This window comes from Uloborus diversus, chromosome 5 (genome assembly GCF_026930045.1).
Source record: "Uloborus diversus isolate 005 chromosome 5, Udiv.v.3.1, whole genome shotgun sequence".
NCBI classification, from domain to species: domain Eukaryota; kingdom Metazoa; phylum Arthropoda; class Arachnida; order Araneae; family Uloboridae; genus Uloborus; species Uloborus diversus.
In genome coordinates, this window is record NC_072735.1 from 170,243,285 (window position 1) to 170,268,747 (window position 25,463).

A 25,463-nucleotide genomic window follows, 5' to 3' on the forward strand; every position below is an offset into this window, starting at 1 on the left:
TCGCTTGCTTTTCATGCTACAAAAATGTTGTAATGACAAAAGTTGAAGGAAATTTAATCCTCTTTAACATTTGCATTGGAAGTTTTTTTTTTGTAATTTTAACCATTTTTGAGATATTTTGGAAATACCACAAAAAGTCACATATTTTGAGGGGTTTTCGGCCCCCAAAACTTCTCCCGAGGTCTTTCGTGTTGGATAACTTGGTTTTTTCATATTGGCACTAGTATACACAAATTTAAAAAATAAAATCTTTGACCCCATTTTTTTGTAAGGCAAGCCCGTTTTTTTAATTTTTTTGACCCCTTATAATAATGGGGATTTCAAAATCAGAAGGAACTCTGATTAAATATTTGTATTGATGAAATACAAGACAACTATTATGAATTAGTAGGAATTGATAGTTCAGCTACTAAAGCTGGTGATTATGTATTTGTGAAACATACATGAAAGAAAATCATTAGAATTTAAGTAGGTCTAATGTTGGAAGTTGATGATACAAATTAAACGAGCTGATGTGTTGGGCATCACATGACTTCCTTTTGCTCCAATTTAATATCATTTTCTCATTATTGGCAGTTTTGATGTGATTCAATAGTTCACTCTCTAAATATCATCAATAGTGGCCAAATTGAAACCAATTTTTTTTTTTTTTTTTTTTTTTTTATCGCTAAATTTGTCGCTAAGTTGGCGACAAAACTTGGCGATCAAAAGACTGGCGATATATCGCCAAGTGTCCTCCAAATTATAACACCACTTGAGTTTACATCGAAATTAACAATGATTTCCTTCCAAAAAGGGGCAAAAGACCCCCTTTGGAGCATCCGAACGCAACCAAAAAGGGAGGTGCACAACTAGATCCCACTAGGAATTTCTAGGACATTCCGTTCTTAAGTCATGCGACATATATACACACATACAACGTACATACAGACGTCACGAGAAAATTCGTTGTAACTAACTCGGGAATCGTCAAAATGGATATTTCTCATGTCTATACGTTCTTAGGCACTTATCCACGTGTGGTCGAGTCGGGAAAAAAAAAAAAAAAAAAACTCAACATTCATTCGGGGATGAGCAAAATAGAAATTAAGGTCGAGTTTTGAGTGAAAAATTTTTCGCGAATACAATACTGTTGAATTTGCAAGTAAAAATACTGTTGAATTTGCAAGAACGAATAGAAATAGTCAATTTTCATTGGCATAGTACAGATGATGTTGGAATAATTACTGAGGATGAAACGATAATGGTTTTTCTCTTTAGCCAACTTTACATAGACGCAAACATTTAATGTTTCCAATTTCTTTTTCAACTTATAGTTTTGGCTAATTTACTCAAACCACTAGCGCCGACTTCATGGGGCTTGGCGGGGGCTCGGCCCCCCTCAATAATTTGTGTTTGTGTGTGTTATTTCTTAGAGGGAGTGGTGCTTTTACTTGAAGAGTGCTTTATGTAAAGACAAATTTATTTTTGCATAACGAGTGTCAGTGAGAATTGTTACATTTTTGAGAAATCTTTAAGCCTTTATAAAACTTAAAATATTAAGGCAAAGACTCAGCGTTAGGCAACCCGTCGACCGGTCGATCTCGAACCCGTTTTCATTCAATCGCGACAACATTCTGGACCATGTTTTTTGTCAGATGACCGTAAATATTATTTTCTGGGGAAAAGTTGGGCTCAACTTCTTAATCAAAAGTCATTTGAATATATTTCAAAACTTTTTTGTAATCGCTGTAAGAACCATAACGTTTTAATTTCATTAAAAACTTCTTTTTGCTTTCTGTTCTTGAAAAGTCTGCACAAAAGTTACTACAGATTACAGATAAAACTTGGCAAGAATGTTCAAATTTTTAAAGTGGGAAAACGTTGTTTTGAACGGGATATTGCCAGTTACCAAAAGGGTTCCCCCGCCCCCCCCCCCGCCCCCTGACAAGTCGATCTTAGTGTCTGACAAACTTGGAAAGTAGATTGGCAGTTAATTTAGGTTGCCTACCGCTGCTCTATTTAATATGCTAAAAGATGTTCTCGTCCGCCTAGACTTACTTTTCAGGACTTAAGAGAATTGCTTTGCGGTGATTCAAATATAAAGGGGGAGTTTGGTAGACTTCAAAAGTTGGTTTTAAATTTACCGCCTCAAGCGTTACAGAGCTCAGCGCAGTCAAGCGTTCATGCCCTACCTTTTGTGACTGATGCTCTACTTGGAAAATTGCGCACTTAAATGAGGGTCAAATTCGGGGGGGGGGGGAAGTCCCCTAAACCCTCATCCTATAATGTCAACACTCCGAAATTCCGTTTTAAGAACTTCAATTACTAAAAATTTCGGGAGTAGAGTACCGAACATGGATGTAGGAATAGCATGGATGTAGTACTCTTACCTCCATGGTACCGAACGCCATCTCTTCCCTTAATGTCATCAAAGGCGGCCCAAAATTGCATTTTTAAAAATCTATTTCAAATAATTTCCTTGATAGGGCTCCAATCCCCACCTCCTCCCCTAACGTTATGAAATGTACCCAATAGTAGGATTTTAATTTAAAAAAAGCCTTAGAACCTCACTTTGTTCTGACATCCCTAAAAGACGGTCTAAAATTGCATTTTCAGACCTTCAATTTCTCAAATTTACGTGGGCTCCGAATCCCAATTTTTTGCTTAATGTCATCAAAGATAGCCAAATGAGCTTTTAGGACAGATATCTCAAATTTTCCGGAGAGAATCCCCTAACCCCCTTTTACCTAACATATTTGAAGATCGTTTAAATTTGCGGTTTGGAAATTAAGTGTCAAAAAATTACTGGGAAAAAGTCTCTGAACCCCATCGTTAGCAAAGATGGCCTCAAAATGCTATTTTTAACATTAATGTTTCGAGACATTTCTATGGAAAAGAAAAAAAGAGGTAGCTCCAAATTCCATAAGGTCCGCGTTAACACACCGCGTTATGCTTAAAACACCAAATCACATTCCAAGTTTTTTAAAAATTTTATAACTTCTCAAGTATAACTGGATTGAGAAGCGTACAAGGAGAGGTATTAAAATATTAAAAAGAAAGAATAGGATTGGTGCTATGCAAATCTTTTGAAAACATTGAAATTGGAGCTTCCCCCTTTTTGCAGAGAACCCTTCAATTATTTTCTTATATGTATGACGCAATTTTCCGAATCAATGTGCTAATTTTATAGTAATGGTCCCATCCTAGAAAATTTGTATACCATAAATTATTTACCTTAAAAAATACCATGTTACATATTGCTGGTTTTTAAAATCATGCAACAGAAAATATGTAAACTGGCATTTTCAAGGTACAAAATCTGCTTTTTTTTTTGGAAGTGGAGGCAAGGGATGACCTATAGGATTACATACATCCTTAGATCCCCGTAGATGTCTAGCTCCCCCCCCCCCCGCCAATATTTTTTACAAGCCGGCGCCCCTGACTCAAACTGATGTTAATCAACTGTATTACGTTAATTAAACACACCTTTATATGTAAAAGCAAAATATATATCTATAGGCTTTCGATAAATTTCACAAATGAAATTGTTTTGTTTTTCGCTTTAAAATTTTCCGTGATACAGATTTAAAAGACAGAAAATATCTCATAAATGGATGAATTTACAAAAAAATAATTCGCACTAAAATTTACATACTTGATCATGAAAGACCCCCCTTACCCCTTTTTCAGATAAGCTCCATTTAAATTTAAATAAAGGGGGGTGACCCACTCACCCCCTACTTGAATTTCTCAAATTTTTCATAAAGAAATATTTTACGTCGGAAAGCACCCCTTAAAAATACACTATATCCAGTAATTGCCCTCAACCTTAAAAAATATCCCCCCCCCCCCCCCCGCTTTCACTCTTAGAAGCCTGTCCCGTATTTACTGCTCTGAAATCTGGCAACCCTGGTCAGGACCGACAAGTAGCCTGGTCAGTCGGAAACTGGAAGCCCGACTCGGAATCGTAGTAGTATAAATTTTATTAGTTTTATGGAGGGAGGGCACCTGGCGACCAAATTGACAAACAGCATTGGCGCCCAGTTTGCAGTCTGTGCCATGACCCCCCGCCTCCCGTAATTCCTAACATTTGTAGACAACCTAAATATCATCACACGGATATATATAACACGGACTCAATAAGATACCACATTAAAATTGATTTTAAACGACCAAGCATGAGAACGAAAACGATGCAACTGGTGTTCAAAGAAGACGCCTGCAGCGACATCTTGACGGGATACATTATGGGACTTCTAGAATAGATGGATGATCTACTTGGTTTTCTAAACACGAGACTGAAATGGGAAGTAGTTGTTGAAGTATTCAGCAAAAAAGCATGTTAGAGAGGAAATAGGATTAACATTCATAAAAAGGAAGATACTGTCGTCTCAACTTTCTTTTTTATCCTTCGCGCGGCATACTAATTGGTTTTTTTCCCCTTTCAAAATAATCCATCTGGAAGCCCAAAGGATATGCGCAAGCTCGAAAAATAAACTTCCAAGATTTACTGAAATGAGAAGTGGAGTGATTAAAATTAGGAGAGAGATGTTTCGGTTATAGAACGTGAGTATAATATAGTCCGTTTTCAAACGTCAGAAGTGTGTTGAAAATAAACGGATGTATACACAAAAATAGCGCATCTAGGGAGGTAAGGCAACATATAAAGATCCCAATTAATCCAAGATGGAGCCCAGGGCCTGAACCTATTTTCCAACCAACTATGTTTTTGTCTCTTGTTTCGTTTGTAATTTCAAAAGCTGGTTTCAATGGTCAGTGGCTGCGGGTTGAGCAAAAAGATGTGGAGGGGGCAACCTTTCATTTCAAATTTTTCCAGAGAGAGGGATCAAAGTGTATATACTCATGCATATAGTAGTTTCGAAAAACAACAGAAACCACACCCACAGGGTTCAATTGCTCCCTCTGACCCCCCTAAATGTCTAACCTGGGAGGAGGATAGAGGAATTTAAAATTCCACAAAGAATTCAACATAAATGATACCAAAACAAGTATGTTCACATCAAACGCAGATAAGATATGTCATGAAGTCATGATCCCTTTCCATACGTCTGCCAAAGGTAGCCGAAAGCAGTAGCCTAAAGTGGGGACTTCAATTTCGAAAACTTCCCTAAAGAGGCACCGCTTATTTACGTTAATTTCATCACAAAGCTCACATTATGAAAGGTTTTAACACTTGGAACAGTTGAACTGCAAGAATGAATAGTTTACTTCTTTTTCCGGTCGAAATGTTCTCCAAATTGAAAAATTTCAACTAGAGCAAATGTTCCGAGCAAACACATAGCAAACTTAATTATTCAGCAAATCAGATCAACAAAATTCCCTATCCAACAAAATAGTGAAAATGAACAGTGCTGCAGTACAGCAGATTAGGACTCGACCGATGCATCGGCCTGGCCGATGCATCGGCGCCGATGGTTCAACAATTTAGCCATCGGCATCGGCAGCCGATGCTAACTTGCAGGAAACTTCGGCCCATCGGCCTTAAAAAACATCGAAAAGCCGATGGAATTGGCCGATGTTTTTGAAAAAGAAAGGACCTTTGCTGTTTTATTTTTTAGTACAAAGTAAAGGGAGTTATTGTTATTATATAAAATTGTTTACTTAAATTTCAGTATGAATTTCTATTTTAGTCACCCCTAAAAGAGTTTTTAATACTGCATTCAGGTGCCAAACAAGTTAATTATTGCGTTGTTTCTTGCAGCTGGATGTACGTATGCATCTCTCCTAAGTCATAACTCAAAAATGGTAAGCTATAGAAGGATAAATTTTCGCATGTGGGGTGTGCGTACGTTCCAGTTGTGCACTTCCCTTTTTGTTTTCGCTCGGGTGTTCTGAAAAGCCTGTTTACTCATTTTTTGTGGCTATTTATTACTTATTTCAATGCAAAACTAATATAGCGTCTCAGACCATGGAAACAAATATGAGATGGCGAAACGGTTTTTGTGTCATTTTATTAGATTCCCTTTGAACCGACGGCAATTTGTAATTTTGCGGTATTTGTTACATGAATCACAGTTATGCAGTCTTTTCTGCATCGCTTCGGCGGAGTTACAAGTTTGGGGCCCGTCGAAATAGATTTTGGGGCCCTATTTCTCTATCACAGAAGTTGTAAAACATTTATCATAAGCATTTTTGTAACTCCTACGGTGCCCCTATGGTTATGGGCCTCTCGCGCAATTGCAACATTTGCTATATTTTAATTCCGCCACTGCACGTCAAAACAAACTCGGGTGCAAGTTTTGAAAGGGTTTTTCTGCTGAATGTTTATGATTATTATGAACTCTATTTTTTACGACTATTTTTTGAATTTCTGAGAACATTTGCGTGCCCCTCCTTCCACTCCCTATATTTCTGAAATTAAACTCTAGTTGTACTTCTGAGTTGTTTAAAACTAACACCGTTCATAAAATTAAAGATTTTTTTTTCAAACTTTATCTATTGTTTAGAAAGAATTTAGAGCATTAATGTAAGAAATTGATTAAAGACGTTTTCAATGGTGACATAATTCGGAAATCAAAGGGACTTCTGAATTTTTTCTTCGAAAGTGCTGAAGTAGATTCAGAAACTCTTCCGAGGCGTTGGGGGTAGCGGTTCTGTACTAAAAAAATGAGGCCGAGGTTGGGGCCGAAGTGTGAGTTACTCCAAAATCAGAGGGTGATCCCCTAACCCTACCTCGTCGTTTCAAGCATTTTTTTAAATATTTAGCGATTATTTATTTTGGTCAAGAAGTGTCATTTTGCGTATTTCTCATACTTGTTTCACTTATATTTCGTAATGCGCCGTCTTTTTTGCATCATTAATAGCAATCGGTTTTTTTCTGTTGTAATTATTTTTATGTATTTATATAAAATCAATGAATAAGTAACTTTAGTTTTTTATTAAAAGTTTCAAGGATTTTCTATTATGCAATTTTTTCAAATTTTAGAAAATTATTGTTAAATTGAAAAAAATAATTTGAACTTGTTTGTAAAGCTTCATAAAAGATTAAACAATCCAACTGCTCAATATTGTGCAAACATCAGATCACGTAGTATATGTATTCAGTTATTAACTTGGTGTAAATATTGAGTTTTTTTTTAATTGTAGCTGCATTTTAAGAATCTCGCTCTTTTCATGGCTACTTCGTTTTCCAGCGAAATTTATGTCACTGTTATAGGTTTTTTTGAAAAATGTAAACTTTTCTATTCTTAAATTTTAAATAAGTATAAAAATATTGCTGTTTCATAGTTTTATTCTTAATTTTTTTTTTGAATAATTAAACAACATAGTTTAATGTTTTTTAATTATGTTTAATGTACCTAAATCCATACATTATTACAATATTACTGAAATCTTAGCTATATGTTCAATTAAAAAAAAAGACATATCAATTGGTTATTAAACAGTCTCTCTCTTTTTTTTTTTTTTTTTGCTGTTGTTCTTTCTTTTTAATCACAGCAGTCAAAAAAGGAGAAGCACAACTACACCCTATACAGATTGTACGTAGTACGATCCAAAAGTTCGAGGACCAGCTGTATAAAACCTTACCCAGAATAGTTCAAATTACCGAAGCACATCCACCTTCAAAAGGTCGTCTTGTGACTGTGTACTTCTGCCAGTGTTCATATAACTTTTGGAAACACTCCTGGAAACCATTTTTCGCTACCTTCTATGATGCACCTTTATCTTCTCCTGACGGAAGAAAGCGGCGCGCATTTTTTTTTTTTTTTTTGCTGGGAACAGGTAAAAATCACACGGAACTAAGTCCGACGAAACGTTATGTTATTTGTTTGTCATATCAGAGTATTGACCAATCGAAACGTGCATCCTCAAGGGAAAGGAATCTTTTCCAATAACCTCATTGAGAAACGCTCTCTAAGACTTCAATTTCTAAAAAATTCCAGAGAGCCATAGAACCTCCCCTTTTCCCTGATATTATTGAAGACTGTCTTCAATTGCGTTTTTGGAACTTCAATTTTGAAACATTGGAAAGAGATGTAAATCGATCGAGGACAATCCTTGAGTCATATCATTTTCCCTAACGTCATAAATGTGGTCTGAATTCGCGCTTTAAAGACATAAATTCCGAAAAATATCCAGGGAGAGCATTCGAACATTTTCTCTCCTTAACATTACCAAAGACCGTCTAAACTACGTTTTTAGAACTAAGATTTCGGAAATTTTCCGGGGCTGAAGCCCCAGGACCCCCCTATTGATATGTGCTCATCTTCGAGAACTGACAGACCGCCTTCCAAAAAAAACCAGAAGTTTTATCACCCCATTCTCTCCATATACTATATTGAGGCGGTGAGAAGCAAGAGGATGTAAGTAGCAAAATTAAAAATTTGGAGATAACCAGTACAAATAGTAGAGGAACCTTTCCTCTGTCTTGGGGTGAGAGATAATACTAGTAGCGCTGGTTGGTGCTGCTGTACAGCATGATTTAGAAAAAATATTAATGAAGGCTTACCTGAGACGTTATCTTTAAACGCGTTTTACTCAAAATTCGAAGATGTCCACTTACATCCCTTTGTTTCTCACTGCCTCAATTTATATATTAGATATGATTGAAAACATAACTGGGAAAAAGGGAGGAAGACGAAAGGATTGACAATCATTTCAAATAAGAAAATTTTTTCAAGCCCTTTCCCGCCAAAAAAAAAAAAAAAAAATCTGGTGGCGCTACTGCTACTGTCCCTTGAATCCCTATCATAAGCCCCAGCTCCCCCTACGTTTATATACTTCCTACGCCTCTGACAATATGTAGTTGATTAAAATATCAAATGAATTGTAACAGTCAAGTCATTCCTTTTCTTTTCAATTCGAGTTAAATACTTCGTTCCAATAAATATTACATGTGAAATATAAAAAGTATTAAAAAATTATATGGACGAAAAGTTTAAGTTTAAAATATAAGCCAATTAATACAAAAACTACAGAGTAAGAAAAATAGTATAGTTTCCTTTTTTTAAATTAATGAAATTCCTGAATTTACATGAAAGTTTTAATTATATGCGCTTTGTACAACACATCCTCACAACATCAAATGGGAATTAACACAAAGTACGGAAGCAGGGGCGGACTGGTTCTCGCAAGAGAGCGCAAACCTTGGCCTCCAAAGGGTGCAAAAAAAAAAAAAAAAAGGCGCAATAAGAAAAGAAAAAGGTGTAATAAGAAAAAATGCAATAGAAAAGGTGAAGAAAAGAAACGAAAGAAAAAGAAAAAAAAAAGAAAAATTAATTTGAATTTCGACATCTTGAATTCAAATTATGTTTTTCGTAATCACGAGTGTGTGCATGTAGGCGTGTGTGTTTGTGTGTGGGGGGTATGTGTGTTTGCTTGTAGGGTGTATGTGTATGTGTGTGTAGGCATATGTGTTTGTGTCTGTGTGCAGGCATGAATGTGTGGGTAGTTGTGTGTATGTGTTTGTGTGTGTAGTTGTGTATGTATGCGCGTGTGTGTAGGACATGGATGCAACCTGGAGACGGCTTTCGCTATAGGGGCAGCATCGTGAGGACCCAGTCGACGGTGATGCTGTGGAGGGTGGCGGCGAGAAAATAAAATGATAGGACATCAAAACAGTCAAATGAGAACAATAAGCAATCGTGATTGCTCAAAAAAATTAATTTGAATTTTGTCACCTTGAATTCAAATTATGTTTTTCGCAATCATGAGTGTGTGCGTGTATGTAGGCGTGTGTGTTTGTGTGTGGGGGGAGGTATGTGTGTTTGTGTGTAGGGGCATGTGTATGTGTGTGTATGTGTCTGTGTGCAGGCATAAATGTGTGGGTAGTTATGTGTATGTGTGTGTAGTTGTGTATGTATGCGCGCGTGTGTAGGATATGGATGCAACCTGGAGACGGCTTTCGCTATAGGAGCAGCATCCTGAGGAGCCGGTCGACGGTGATGGTGCGGAGGGTGGCGGTGGGAAAATAAAATGATAGGACATCAAAACAGTCAAATGAAAGCAATAAGCAATCGTGATTGCTCAAAAATAACGGTACACAGGTTTATATGAGTTTAAAGAAAATAACGTAAAATGACGGTACAGTTTTATGAGTTTAAAGGAAAGGAAAAAAAAAGCGAAGAGAAGTCGCACAGGTTTGTGAGCGAAATAAAAGAGAGAGAGAGATTGCACCAAAAAAAAAAAAAAAATAAATAAATAAATAAAAAAATAAATAAATAAAATAATAATAATAAAATAATAATAATAATCATGAAAAAAGGTGTTCAGGCTTGAGGGCACATAGACGGTCCGCGGGTCAGTTCGCCGTCCCTGTACGGAAGTCTATTTAATTTCAAAAGTTGCTAATACCTGCTAGGTCGTTTTTATTCGAGCTGATTATGTTCGATAAACCTTTTTTTTTTAGTATCTTTTTATCATTATAATAAGTTTCGCGAAGTGCTGAGTTTCGACGAATTACGCAAAACAAATTTGACAAGCGGAAAAGAAAAATGTATTCAACACCTAAACTCAACAGAACTCTTTCAATTTGAAAGCGATGATTGGGGGAATGCTTTTTAATGAAATTCTTCGAATGAAAAGATGACGGACGATATTTGATGATCCAGATCAAGCACGTGTCCTCAGACTCGCCCATTTCCCCTCGTAATTAACGAGCTTGCGTGTGTACCAAAACATTTCCTGATTGCTTTTCGAGTGGGGGATTATTTTAAAGAATAGACAGCGACTTGTTCTGAAAAGGGACCATACACCAATTACGAAACGAACTAAAACAAGAATATAGTAAAAAAAAAAAAAAAAAAGCTTTTAAAATGATGACTTTAATGATCTAAGAATGAGTCTAAAACCTGTATAATTTGCAGTTTGAAGACTTTCGAAACACCAAAATCCACAATTCGTAATTCAGGGCCTAACCTTTTTTGCTCCCAATCAGGACCGCAGAGAGCCAAGGCTTGTCAGTTATGTCGCCGGCCCCGTCCTGCCCCCCTTCCCCCCCAAAAAAAGAAAAGGGGTAAAAGAAGGAAAAAGGGGAAAAAGAAAAGAAAAGAGAAAAAGGGGGGGGGGAAAGAAAAGAAAGGGGGAATCAATATTGCTTACTAGAAAACAATTAACTCTTCCGACTCCTGGATTTTGAAACTTCCGACTCCCAACTCCGGCTGTTTTAATTATTTATTTTATTTTTCAATCCCCCCCCCCCCTCAAAAGAAGGAGAAAAAAAAAAAAACTAAAACATTCAAATATTAATTCCTTTTAAAGAAATTTTCGCGTTGTATTTTATTGTAAACCAAAGATGCATACAACGTTAGGAATTCAAGTTGAAAATCAAACTTTCAGAGAGTTGCGATTTTCAAGTCATATTGCTCAAAAATCCTATTTATTATTATTATTTTTTTTAATTGAAAAGGATTAATTTGCTTCCCATTTAATGTTTTAAAAATAGGTGTTGATTAAAACTTGTGCTTTCAATTTTTGAAAGCTGTAACTTGAGAGGGAAAAAAAAGCTTTCTTTCTAACAAGTAGACCTAACTCGGAAATTCAGACATAGGCGTCGGAGCCGGGGGAGCTTGAGCTCCCCCTGGAATATTTCAGACCGGCTCAGCTCCCCCGAAAAAATTCTCACACAGACGCTTTCTGTCATACATTGTTTACCTCAAACCTGATTTCAAAAATGTGATCTGCCTTTTCTAAGAATTTCCCCCAATAAGCAACAAAAACAGGGGACAGACGGAGTGGTCCCCCCGTGCACTTGAGTCCACATTCACCCTTTTTCTCACTGTTTACACACCTCTTGATTCCCGGAAGAAGATTAAAAGAATTTTAGACAAGCTATCCTACCGGCTGCGGAAAAGTGGGCTTTGCCCCGCGGCCTGCAAAAATCAGTACCAGTACCGATAGGGGTTTGCTCCCCACCTCATCTCGTGTTTCGAGAGCGGCATCGCAGTTTAGTTCACATTCTTATTGGTTTTGCCTCGCATACCGTTTTTTTGTCGCGTGATCACAAAAAGAATAGTGAGTCGGTTTTGCATTTAAATATGAATAATATGGATGGTGATACAGACATAACTATAAAAAAGGTTACTAAGGTAAGCAACTTGTTCAAATCAAGGGATTCAACTTTCCAGAAACTTATCTCATTTTAAGATATCTGACTTCTTAGGCACAATGTAAAGAATTTCCAGCGGCGTCCTTTGAAACTGGTTGATTAAAATAAACTTGCAAAATTTTACATGAAAGTTTAACTAAAAGACCAAGTGGTATTTTTCTTTATTCATTGCAATTATCTACATTAAAAAATAAACAAATAAATAAAAAGAACTCAGGGAGGGGGGATCCCCATTTACAAACAAATATATTTATTTATTTTTTACTCCGTCGTTTATTTCTCTCTTTGATCATTTTTCACTCCTTTAAAAAAAGTTAAGCCCCGAACAAAGAAAATTCTTTAAAGATTTCCCAAAAGTCTAATTATGTAGTTACAAAACAATGAACAGCCCTAAATTAATTCTAGAGGGATCATGAACGTACATATATTTCGGGTTTAAATTCTATGTTTCGATCAAAAGGTACCATCAGATAGCAAAAATGTCATTGTTCGATGATCTATCGAAACCGAAAGTAATCTGTTGCCAGATAGAGAACCCGTAGCGCCCGAAATAGGTATTATTCAAACAATTTTTTTTTTTGATGGGAAATATTATCAAAAGAAACAACATAATAAATCAACGGCGTACTCAGAAATTAATTTTGGGGGCGCAAATCATTGCTGTGATAAAAAACGCAATTTTTAGAACTATCCCACGGTAAAAAAAATTTTAAAAAAAATGTATCCGTTACTTTATTTCATTTTAAACCGTCAGGGATAGATTTTTTCATGAAGTTATAAAACTGCAAAGAGAAATATCATTCAAGGAATACTAAAGGTACTTACACTACAGGAACAAAAATTCACATAAATCAAAATCGGAGAAATCTTCATTATTATAATATTCTTAAGATCTTTCAATGATTATAAAAACAGTTACTATGTAAAAATCTGTTTTGAAAGGTGCGAGTTTATCAAAATGAAAAATTTTGAACATAATACTTTAAGAAGTTAGAGTTATTCATATTTCTTGCTTTCCTAATTAACGATTTTTTTTGTCACTTACAGATATACTTTCATACCAAAATTGTAACTTTTCATTTATTATTTTTCATTTATTAAAAAATCTCCTACAATATTTTAGTTTCTCTCAAAGACTTTTACTAAAATTTATCTGAACAATAAAATATATAACGAACATTTCATTTTAACACATTTCTAACGTTCTGTTTCTCCACCAATGTTTCATCCTTTTCCCTTTTTCTAGTTCTCAGAAAATAAGAGAGTCTTCTAAATGCTACTCTGCCAAAGTCCTCCCTTTCCTTCAAAATTATTACAGAGCACCTCAAATTTTGTTTTCAGGACCCCCCTATTGTAGGTTCCCTGAAAATTTCCGAAAGAGAGTTCCTGAATACCTTGTTCTCCAGTAACATGGGAAATTAAATAATATTCCGTTTTTGGAAATTCAATTTCAAAAAATTACTCGGCCCCTAACCAGAGCTTGATTACCTCACAGGCCAATTAGACCTGGGCCTAATTGGCCTGGCCTAAGGGCAGAGCCGTGTCCAAGGGGAGGGTTTTAGGGGTTAAACCCCTCCCATTGAAAAAGAAATCAATTAATCATTAAACGATTTTCCAAAACGTATTTTAAGTGTTAATTAATTTTAGAGTTAAACTCTGATACAGTATTCACCCTCTTTAATATTTCTCCATCTCTAACAATTAACATTTTCCTCAATTGTAGGATTCCCAAGCACCTCCGCTTCTAAGTGCTTGAAAAAATTAACGATGGAGGAATGGCTAAAGAGTCCGGCAATGCTGTAAGCATGCAGGGGAAAATTATTTAAAAGAATATTAGACAATGATGTAGCCAAAAAAAGAAAAAAAACTTAGGGGCTGGGAAAATGGTTAATTTTGCTTACTATAGGTTTTTTATGGTACGTCTTTAGTGTTGGATGAATTAGTCGTTTCACACATTACAAAAATGTTTCTATGCAAAACAGCATTTTTTTTTTAAAATAAAATTTTTGTTTTCATTTAATTCCTGTTCAATGTTATTTGATGGAAAAACAAAAGAAAAAAAAAAAGAAACTAACATTAGGTGGCATAAAACGAATATGTGTGACTTTTTTTCCGCTTTTACAAAATGTTCAACCGTACAAATAAGATTTCTTTTAAAAAAACACACAAAACGTTTAAAAAAAGCTCAGTTATCGAACTAAAATTAACTATTCAACACGTATAGTTAGTTTTCCTTTGAACAACGTAAGTTACAAAGGCAAAAAGTATCAACCCCTCCCTTTATGAAATCCTGGACACGGGCCTGCCTAAGGGGCCCCAAATTACTGAAAGAATTATGCATAGCATTACAACTATACGAAAAAATTCCATGTATTTTTAAAAGTAATAATAAAAAAATAATGACTTTTTATTTAGAAAAGAACTTCTTTAAAGGAGAATTTTTATTAATTTTGCCAGTAGCGAATTTACCATGCCACAATTTCGAGTGCCCCGAAGGGGATTCGTGAATGCACATGATAAATAATTTACATAGTTCTTTGGCCCACGAAAATGCATTCCAACAGGACTAATAGAGTCTTCAGGGAGCCCTGAAATTATTGCAGGCCTAGGGCCTCACATTTTGTTATTCGGGACCTGCCCCTAACGATGACAAATATCATCCGCATTCGCGTTTTTTAGAGATTATAATTTCGAAAAAAATAAGGAGAAGGAGCCTCTGAACCTTTTCTGATAACACCATTAAAGAACGCTCTCTAGGACAATTTTTGAAAAATTACCAGAGTAGAGCCCTAGAACAGGCTTTTCCCCTGACATCATTGAAGATTGTCTACAATTGCGATTTTGGATCTTCAAATTCGAAATATTCGGAGGGAGATGTAAATCGATTTGAAAATTCGATCGAGGACAATCCCTCGAGTCATATTAGTTTCACTAGCGTTAACAAATATAGTATATAATCCGTTTTTAAAACATTAATTTCGAAAAATTTTCAGGGAAGTTTATTCGTACCATTTCTCTCCTTAATATTCCAAAAATCGCTTAAAAACTCGTTTTTAGAACAAGAATTTTGAAATTTTCCCCGGGGAGGGTCCACCGGAACTCCTCTATTTATACGTACTCATCTTCGAGTACTGACCGACCCCCTTTCAAAATCGGAGTTTTATCACCTCATTATCTCTATATACAATGTATTTATTAAATATGATTGAAAACTTTGCTGGGAAAGAGAGAGAGAGAGATGGAGAGAGAAGCTAATTTCTTATGGAGAAAAAATTAAGTGCCCCCCCCCCAATTATTTTTTGGTTATGGCATAATGTGTCTCAGCTCCCCCTACTTCCACTAAGTTCCTACGCCTCTGAATTCAGATCGGGATTAAATTCAGCAGATTAGTAGTACCCCTTGAGAGTGTCTACACGGTAAAGTAATAAAACGCACTAGCGAGAATATTCCGAGAAAACTCTCTCTCAAGTTTTACCTGCAGCTTATATACAGGTAGAGAGTTTTTGCTAGCAACAGCATGGTGACTGTGTGGTCAGCGAGCTGGATTCCCGTGCGGTCGATCCGGGTTCGATACCTCTCGAAGATTTTTTATTATATGTATTTAAAAAGTGACTGTTACAACCAATGGGGTTGTTTCCTTCAGTCAAAGACAGTACTTTTTGTCACTGAAATGGATAGAATAAGCAAAATAAAAAAAGTAACGTGGACCCAGAAAATACTTTCATTTTCCCAACAGCTATTTTTTAATTAAGTTTTTAAAATGTCCAAACAAGGCGTGGTCTTGATGACGTCACAAATGATGCTCTTTGGCGCATCTTTCTACCACGTTCATGATAATCAAGAAACGAATTAAAATTGCGCTCTACGCTTGCTATCAACCCTATCGTTGCCAATACACGTGAGTAAAGATGCGAATTAAATATTTTGCTCTGTGAATGACAACACAGAATGGCATTTCATCATTTGTGATGTCATCGGCAGAAGCGTGAAGAATAAAAGCGCACTGATTTAAGTAATTTTTTAAAAATATTAAACTTAAATTATTTAAAAAATGGTCAGATCCTATATTTTTAAGCATGTTCTTTCAGAAAAAATACTTTTAAAATTTTGGAAACGACCCAATGAAATTTAAATTACCACCAGTGCCGGATCTACTGTTTTTCTGAGCTAGGGCAAAAACTTGAAACTGCCGCCCTTTCTCATCTTCCTTCAAGTTTTTATACCAAACATCGAAAAAAAAAAAGTTTGGATTGTTGAGATCTTGAATTCAAATTACGTTTTTTTCAATCACGAACTGCGGTAGGACTCGTTGGGTTTCTTGTTTTTACTAATGGTTTTTATCGAAACCATAAATTAAATTCGAAACATCGAAATTCAAATGAATGCCAGGGGCTGGACGCTGGATGTTGCGTGCTGGAAACTGTTTTCGCGTAAAAAGGATTGTGGAAAGTCGAGAAGGTCGTGCGAGATGATTTTATGCGGTCGAGGATTCAATTCCGGGGCACATGGACGCCTGTATTATAAGTATAGAAAAATAAAATAAAAAGGTACGGACGTCATTCAACGGTCAAGTGAAAACAATAAGCAATTAGTGGTTGCCAAAATAATAATTAAAACACACACAGAAATTGAAGGGATTTGCCCCCCCCCTCCCAAAGATTCGGCACTACTTACAACAAAGTATCAAAACAAAACATAATTGTTTTCGCGCGATACTTTCACGGCCCCCATTTGAAGAAGAATTGAAGGAAATGTTCGAATCATTCTTCCTTATCGACAATGCCCTAAAGAACAATCTTGATCTTGTAGGTGTGTAATGATTTAGCCCTGGGCGAAAAAATATTGCGCCACGCGGAGGTATGCAATAGAGAACGAAATAAAAAACAACTATTTTTTGACTCACCAGAGCAGCAAAGAATATTTTTTTTAAACTAGGTCAAACAATCTATTTCTTTCCTACCCGAGATTTCGCAATGCCGCTGTCCAAAATTGGTTCTTAATAGCCGGGTAATCGAGTATCGAGGGGAAGGGAGCGAGATCCGATCGAACGAGTTCATTGGGGTTGTCTTGGACGACGATATGAATGCGTAAGCAGCGTCGGCGGATGTGGATTGCTTGTGTGTGAGCGTTAATTAACTTCCCATTTTACAAAACCAGGGCACAGCCGGATTTGCATCGATCGCCCGAGCACACCTGATAAGATGAAAGCGCGTTTTAATTGCAATAGGAAGTATTGTGTTACTGATTTGAAAGTTATTAATGATTTATATGAGTGATTTGAACACCGAAAGCTTAGAAAGTTAATGAAAAATGATTTAAGAGTTGCGGAACGTCTTATAGGGCGAGATCCCGCTAGGTTTGACCTATCCTCATCGAGTTTCTAAAAATTGTTACTATAGATGAGGAGTAAAAGTTGTAAATAAAACGTGAAAAAGTAAAAATTTCTACCTCTATCACGTGAATTCATTAGGGTTGTCAGGGGTTGAAAGGTGCCTAAAAATAAGTCAGGGCCGTAACCAGACTTATGTTTCGGAGGGGGTTTTACCAAACACTTTCTTTGAAACATTTATACGGTCAAATTTGGTTTCATGTGTATTCTATTGATTTTTGTTAGAATAGATTATCTAAAAGGAAGGAGCGGATGTTCTTACAAAACGCCATATTGTTACATAATACAGTAAAACCTGTAAAGTTGACCACCTTTGAAAGTTCACCACCTCTCTATGTTGACCGCTTTTGTCGGGAACGGAATTTTTCCTATCTCATATAGCGAAGGAAAAGCTCTGTAACTTGACCACCTCTCTATCTTGACCACCTGTCTATCTTGACCACTAATGTACGCCAAATTTGGTTTGGAGTATTGTAAAAAACCCTTTGTAAGTGGACCACTTGGTTTATTTTTTTCAACTTTCTTCAGCAAATTATTTTATTTTATTATTTATTTATTTATTATTATTATTTTTGATAGCTTTCTAAGAATGTTTTTAATGCTTTGATGACAGACTAGCATTTTACTAACTAAACAGCAGCTTAAAGCTTATGCTGCTCTTTATTCTCAAAACTTGTTTTTCATTTGTTGTTCTACTTGAGATAGCTTTTTGTACTCTGTTCAATGAAAATAGGTGTCAGTAGTAAAGTTCAAAATCTTTTCTTTCAGTTGCAATATGCTGTGGCAACACAGGAATTGTGCAAAAAGAGCTGGCCTGGATCTATATATTTTGGGTCCCCCTGCAACAAAATATGTAGGCCCCTCCCTCCTGGCCAGCAGTGTCTATTTGTAAAGTGCACAAGTCTTAGTGCTAGTTTTTTTCTTCATTTTCTAGGCCCGTTAGCTCCTTTAGGGACACGGGCCCCTCGCACTGCGGGTACACAGGTCTGGGCCAGCTAATGAGTAAAGTTACATGTTTCTGGTCCAAGGGATTAAGAGATAGGACATTTTAATTTTTCCTTTATGAACTGGGAGAGTCGAGCTTGTTACTCTTTGAGCTATACATAAAAAGGCTTCAAAAAGAAAGTTAGTTGAACTTGAGATTAATAAAAAGTATGAAATATTAAAATTAATTGAAAATGGAGAAAACCAGAGAAAATTAGCTGGTATATATAGAATTTCTAAACCTACAAAAACAAGAAAAAAATAAAATTATTTGAATAGTATTTTTAATTATTGTTTCACTTTCAATAATGTTAAACACTGAAAGTAAGTTGAACAGAAAGAGTAAGGGTGAATTCCTCAAAAAATGAATACATGGTGCAAGAAATGACAAAAAAAAAAAAAAAAAAAAAAAAAAAAAAAAAAAAAAAAAAAAAAAAAAAAACGCCCTTTATAAGTTGACCACCTGTCTAAGTTGACCGCCAAAGTGCTGCACCGCGAGTGGTCAACTTACACAGGTTTCACTGTAAATGAATTTCTCAATAACTACCATAAACACACAATGAGTTTGTACAATTTCTCAGTCATACTAATTTTGTTTCACAAATAAAATTGAAATAATAATAGTAGCAACAATATTATTTTTGTCACTAAAAATAAATAAAAATATAAAATAAATAAATAATGGAAAGCATTTCTTTGGATGAAAAGTTTCGGAGGGGGTTTGAACCCTACAAACCACCCCTTGCATATGGCCCTGAATTTACCCTCATCGAATTTTCGAAAATCGTTATTATAAATGAAAAGTAAAGGATGGGGGGGGGGAAACACTAGACTAAGGTTGCCTACCTTTTTCAGCTGCATAACCAGGGTTGTCAGGGGTTAAAGGTTTTCGGGACATAATTTACCCCTCACTGAATTTCCGGAAATTGTTGTCATAAATGAAGAGTGAAAGCTGTAAAGAAAACGCTAAAGTAAGGTTGCCTATCTGTTGTGTCTTGCGTGTGAACTAATCAGGTTTGCCAGGGGCTAAAAGGTGCCCAAAAATGATGAAACTTCGAACAGCGGCAAACCTTATGATTGGACCACGTTTGCTAAGGCAACCCTATACCATTCGTTTTGTAATATTTTTACCTACATTTTTTTAATACATAACTTATACGGAAACTCGATGAGGGTAAATTACTCATTTTTGGGCACTTTGTATCCCCTGACAACCCTGCTTAGGCACCGGAAAAAGGTAGGCAACCTTAGTTTTGCGTTTTATTTCCAACTTTTACTCTTCATGTATGATAATGGATTTCGGAAGCTCGATGAGGGTAAATTACCTATTTTTAGGCACCTTTCAAACCCTGGCAACCCTGATTTGTTCAAATGAAAGAGGTAGAAATTCTTACTTTCGCGTCTTATTTCAAAATTTACCCTTCATCTATGGAACCAATTTCAGGAAACTCGATGAGGGTCGGTCAAGCCTAGTGGGATCTTAGACTATTAGTTCAAATACTGTCAGTGGCGCATTGAGAAATTTTTCCTGGAGGGGGTTTTCATTTATTTTCACTCACGCTGATAGATACGGATGGACCGATAGAATAGATAGGTATAAATAGACATATATATTGATACAAGACGATATTTATAAAAAGGCACATAGATAGATAAATAGAGATAGATACAGTGTCGGACTGGAACTTCAAAAAAGCGCACACCCCACGTCATATGAAGGCGTATGCTAATGGAGGGGGGGGGGGCTGCGAAACGACATAGACGATCATTTTAAGGGAGCGAGTGAATGACTAAGGCATTACACGAGGAAGTGACAAATTAAAATAAAACAACAAAATAGTATATTAAAAAATGAGTGATTGAGGAGTTTAAATTAATGTTTACAGTGTTTCGAGTATAAAGAATGGAAAAAAGAAAATTTTTTACGGGTATTTTGGTTCCAATATATCGTTCAAATTCTTCCACTTTTGATTCGTTTGAGGACTTGGGAACTATTTGTAATAGTCCTTTTGATCCTTAATGGTAATATTTTTTTTCGTTGTAAGAAAGGATGTATTATCAAGATGGTATCTCTATTTACCAGTTTTCGTTCTAGACGTGATAAAATAAGCTCGGAGAATGATTATTATAAAAATTTAAATTGTAAGTAAAGTTTGAAGACAAATAGTTATGCACTCTCATCTTGTTCTAAAACCAGTTTCCAATAGAGATGAGACGGGCTCAGCCGGACAGCCCGAGCCCGGGCCCGAAGCGGACTCGGGCTCTAGAACCGAAAATAGGTTTTGGGCTCGTGCGGGCTCGGACTCAAGCAAAGGTATTCAATAGTCAACCGCCAAACAAATTCAAAGCAAATAAACACTTTCCTACTGTGAGAAAATGAAAGGAACATTTAAACCAGTTCAATCAATGTGAAAATTAAACAATAAATAAATAAATAAATAAATAAATAAATAAATAAATAAAAATAAATAAATAAATAAATAAATAAATAAATAAAAATAAATAAATAAATAAATAAATAAATAAATAAATTAACGCTTATATTTTTTTGAGCAATCACGATTGCTTATTGCTTTCATTTGACTGTTTTTGACGTTCCTTTGATTTTTCCCACCGCCACCCTCCGCACCATCACCGTGGACCGGCTGGCTCCTCATGCTGCTGCTCCTATAGCGAAAGCCGTCTTCAGGTTGCATCCATGTCCTACACACACGCGCATACATACACGCACCTACACTCATATACATATATACACCTACACACACATACATACACCTACACACATACACAAACACACACACACATACACACAACTACCCAAACACTCATGCCTGCACACAGACACAAACACACATGCCTACACACATACGTACCCCCCACACACAAACACACGCTTACATATAAACACACACACTCGTGATTGCGAAAAACATAATTTGAAATCAAGATAACAAAATTCAAATTAATTTTTTTTTTTTTTTTTGCGATTACTATTGCAATATGTCATACAGTAATGTATTTGAAGTGGAGCATTTTGAGAAAATTTAGAAACGTCTGTTAATAAAGAACATTTGACGTAACATTTTTCATTAACAGAGAGATCATGTCAGACTGTAGAAGGCTCGGTTTTTGATACAAGAAAGTTTACTTTGGGCTCGGGGCGGGCTCAGATTTTGGTTCGAGACGATATCACCCGGGCTCGGGCGGGCTCAGTTACAAGTTTTCGGGCTCGGGCGGGCCCGGGCTCTCAAAAATGAGCCCGAACTCATCTTTAGTTTCCAACGATCTTTGATGATAGTTAGGGGAAAAGAAAATTCGGAGGCTCCTTCTCCGAAATGTTGGCCATCTTTCCTGTCTATTCGAACAAACTTTTTTCTTTTCTTTTTGTGCTTAAACCTCATGTTTTCATTTCATTTTCTTATTTGAACAACTTTCTGTTCATTTTTGACTTCCAAAGTCCACGGAAAAATTTACGGAACATCAATTTCAAATTAAAAAGCAGGTTTGCTTTTATTAACTTTGTTGGAAATGATCGTAACGAAAAATACGTAGTAAACAGATTGCATTAATTTGGTTCTATTAAGAGTACTTTTTGAACAATTTTAAAAAGGTTTACATCAATATCTACGGCAGAATTTCAAATTTTTCATTCAAAATCAAAAACACTAAGGATTACCTTTTGACACCAAAAAATTGAGGAAATTGTAAAGAGTCTGAATACATTCTTAATTTTTCATTTCTAGAAATATGGAAAATAATTTATTATTAAAATTTTGCAATACCATTTCTTGAAGACGAAAAATGACGAAATTTATAGATTGATTGACTGAATCAAAATGAAGTGTCGAAGTGTTTGTGCATATAAGGGTCATTCTTCAAAAAGTATCTTTTCTGTCACACGTCTTTTGCAGTAAAAACTTTAAGGAACAATTCATTTAACAATGCTTCTTAATTTCATCAAAAATATATGTATAAAAACCAGCCAACAATTTTTGAATAATAATTTTTATTTAAATACTAGCAAAAATACCCGGCGTTGCCTGGGTCAGTAATAATTATTAGAAAAAATCGTTACTTGCTTTTGTTTTTTGTTTTAAGTAAAAAAATTTAAAACACATCTTTTTGACGTGATTAAAAATCGAGTTTCTTCCTTACCCATAAAACTAAAATAGCAATAAGTATAAAGAACAAAGTAGTATTGATTTAGAAACGAAAGCACTATATTTAAGCATATACAAATTTAAAAAACATGAAATTAATCTTCTCATGTTTAAAAAGATTAATCTGTTGATACTTTTTTTTTAACATGGAGTCTAAAACCTTCTCGGTATGGCTAATTAAGTACGAAGTGATTAAAAAAAAGTAGCTGCGCTCGTAATCCCCTTATACTTGCTTTAGTTATTTCGGGAAATTTCAATCATTGTGGCTCTTGGTGCGATTTTACCGAATTTGCGAAAGTCGTTTCGGGATACCTTCGATGATGCTCCCCCATTCTTTCCTTACTTCGCAAAACGATATGATATTAATTTTCGTTACAGAGATATCGTCGCCAGATGCTGAGATACTTTTGGTCACCATAAAATGGCGCTAACCAGTTTCATCCGAAATGTTACCAAAATAAGTAATAAAATTTGGTGATTGTTTGAAATTGTGCAAAAAGGAAAATTAATGGAAGTTTTTGTGCTGTTTATGGATTTTCCTAATTTAGTTGCTGGATTATTTAACACAGTAAAAAAAGTCTTTTGAAAATTCTTTGATTGGCGATATTTTGTTTACATGGTGAAAGCTGAGAAACATTATGACGTAGTCTTCGGCTTCAAAAACAGCAACGTTGAAAAAACTGCCAAATGCATCAGCTACGGAAATCTTTCTGCAAAAATTTTGGCGATCTGCTGGTTGTTTGGATAATGAGTAAGTGTTCAATTAGCATAAATAATAATAAAAACCATTAATTACATTAAAGTTCCGTTTAAATGGAAAATCATCAGCCAAATCATGTATTATTTGCCAATCTTGTGCAAAAATCTTACTTCAAGATTTGACTTGAGAAAAGCCTTGAACAATCACGAAAAGCAAAGAAAGTCAACAATACAACAATTGTCGCTATCGACAGGGAGTTGAGATGATACACTAAATACTGTATTGAGTTGAGGAAAGCCTTCGAACATGGATCTAAAAAGCTCATAACTCGTTTTTTATTCTACTTAGAAATTTCGAACAGGTGCCATCTTCAGCAGAAAAATCAGAGCTTTCGATGGACATATAATGTAAATATGTGCAAGTATTTTTTCATCCCAATATTAGAGAATTTATACAAAAATTGTGTTTTATTGCCCCCCTAAGGGGGTTTTGCCCCCCACAACGGGACGAAAACTACCCTATGTGTTATTCTGATGCATAAGCTATATTATTGTAAAGTTTCATCAAAATCCGTTCAGTAGTTTTTGCGTGAAAGAGTAACAAACATCCATACATCCATACAGACAAACTTTCGCATATATAATATTAGTAAGATATTTTTGGTTCATAACATGTGAATTCTCACCTCCGTGGCATGTAACACACCTGGCGTGACTGTTTATGTTGCTTAATAACTTGTTTAATTAAAAGTATATATTTATTTATTATTCGTTTCACAAGTGTCTCAAATACTAATTGTTTAAGTATATTTAATTTTTTAATATTGTGCTTTAGTTCGTTTTAGTAGGATAAGGAATTATGTCACACAATAAATTCTCACCTTAGTTACCCAAACACAAAAGACCATTTCTCATTAACAGATGGTAGTCATGACATCACATTTTATTTTCCATAATACAAGGCAGCCCCCTTGATTATTTTCAGATACAAAGAAGTTTGAGATTTTTGGTGAAAAACAAGAAGATAGATTTTGTTTTAAAAACAAAGTAGTTATTGTGAATTCTCACCTCCGTGAACTTGAATTTCAGGGATGTAAATTCATGTAAAAAAAGAGAAGTAAACATGTTTTCATATGCTTAACATTTGTAGATTGTAGCAACGAAAGAAAAAATATATTTTCCTGAAAAACGTATCCATTAGGCCTATATTAATGGAAAATTCCTCACTTCTGTGAATCTCACCTCCGTGCCAAGGTGTCATGGAGATGAGATTCAATATCATTATTTATGAGGTGAAAAAAAATGATGGAGGAGAAATACATTAATTTTAGGCATTCTAATTTACTAATCTGGAAATATATTAATATTATACTATATTTATCGCACATTTGAACAAAAAGGATAACTAAAAATTATGCCGTACTTTAATTAAGAGAATTTAATATTAGATTCACAAAAACCATTAAAATAGCTCATTGTTTGCACAATCAACAAAATTACTACTTTGATATTAAATTGGCCTCGATTTTCTATTACTAAACTTTTTTTCTTTTCTTTTCATTTCTAAAATTATTTTTATTTATGAGTAAAATAATTGAAATTTAGCTGGGCCATTGTTTATGGTCACTTCTAGTAGGTAACACTTTCATGTAAGAATGGGGAAAAAAAAGAATACTATAAGTTTCGAAATTAAAAAATATTTTTGTTAAGTTACACTTTCTGGAGAATGACCCATAAATGATAGTTGAAATCATTTATTAATATCTTTATTCTAAGGTTTTAATTTAATTATTTTAATTTTTCCCAACGGTAACTTTGCTTTTTAACTGAAAGAAAGAGCTGCGAACGATTTTATTTTTGATAAACATTTTTTATTTAGATGGACTTTTTATTAAGTTATCTAGTTCACATGCAATTAATGTTACACCAGAACTTGATGCTTTCAGACTGTTGAGGGAATAAAGTCAGGGCTGCCATTGAGTTCTGCTACTAAAAATAGTAGCTTTAGTAACCTGAAATAAGCAAACTAGTCTCTAAAACAGTCGCCAGATGCAAAAAATGGTTTCTAAAATAGTCTCCCTTCTTTTAAAATAAAAATAGCATTTATGTCATGTTAATATAGCGGTGCCCAACCTCTTTTTAAAAGAGAGAGGCCACACCTAATATTAAAACGAATCTAGTA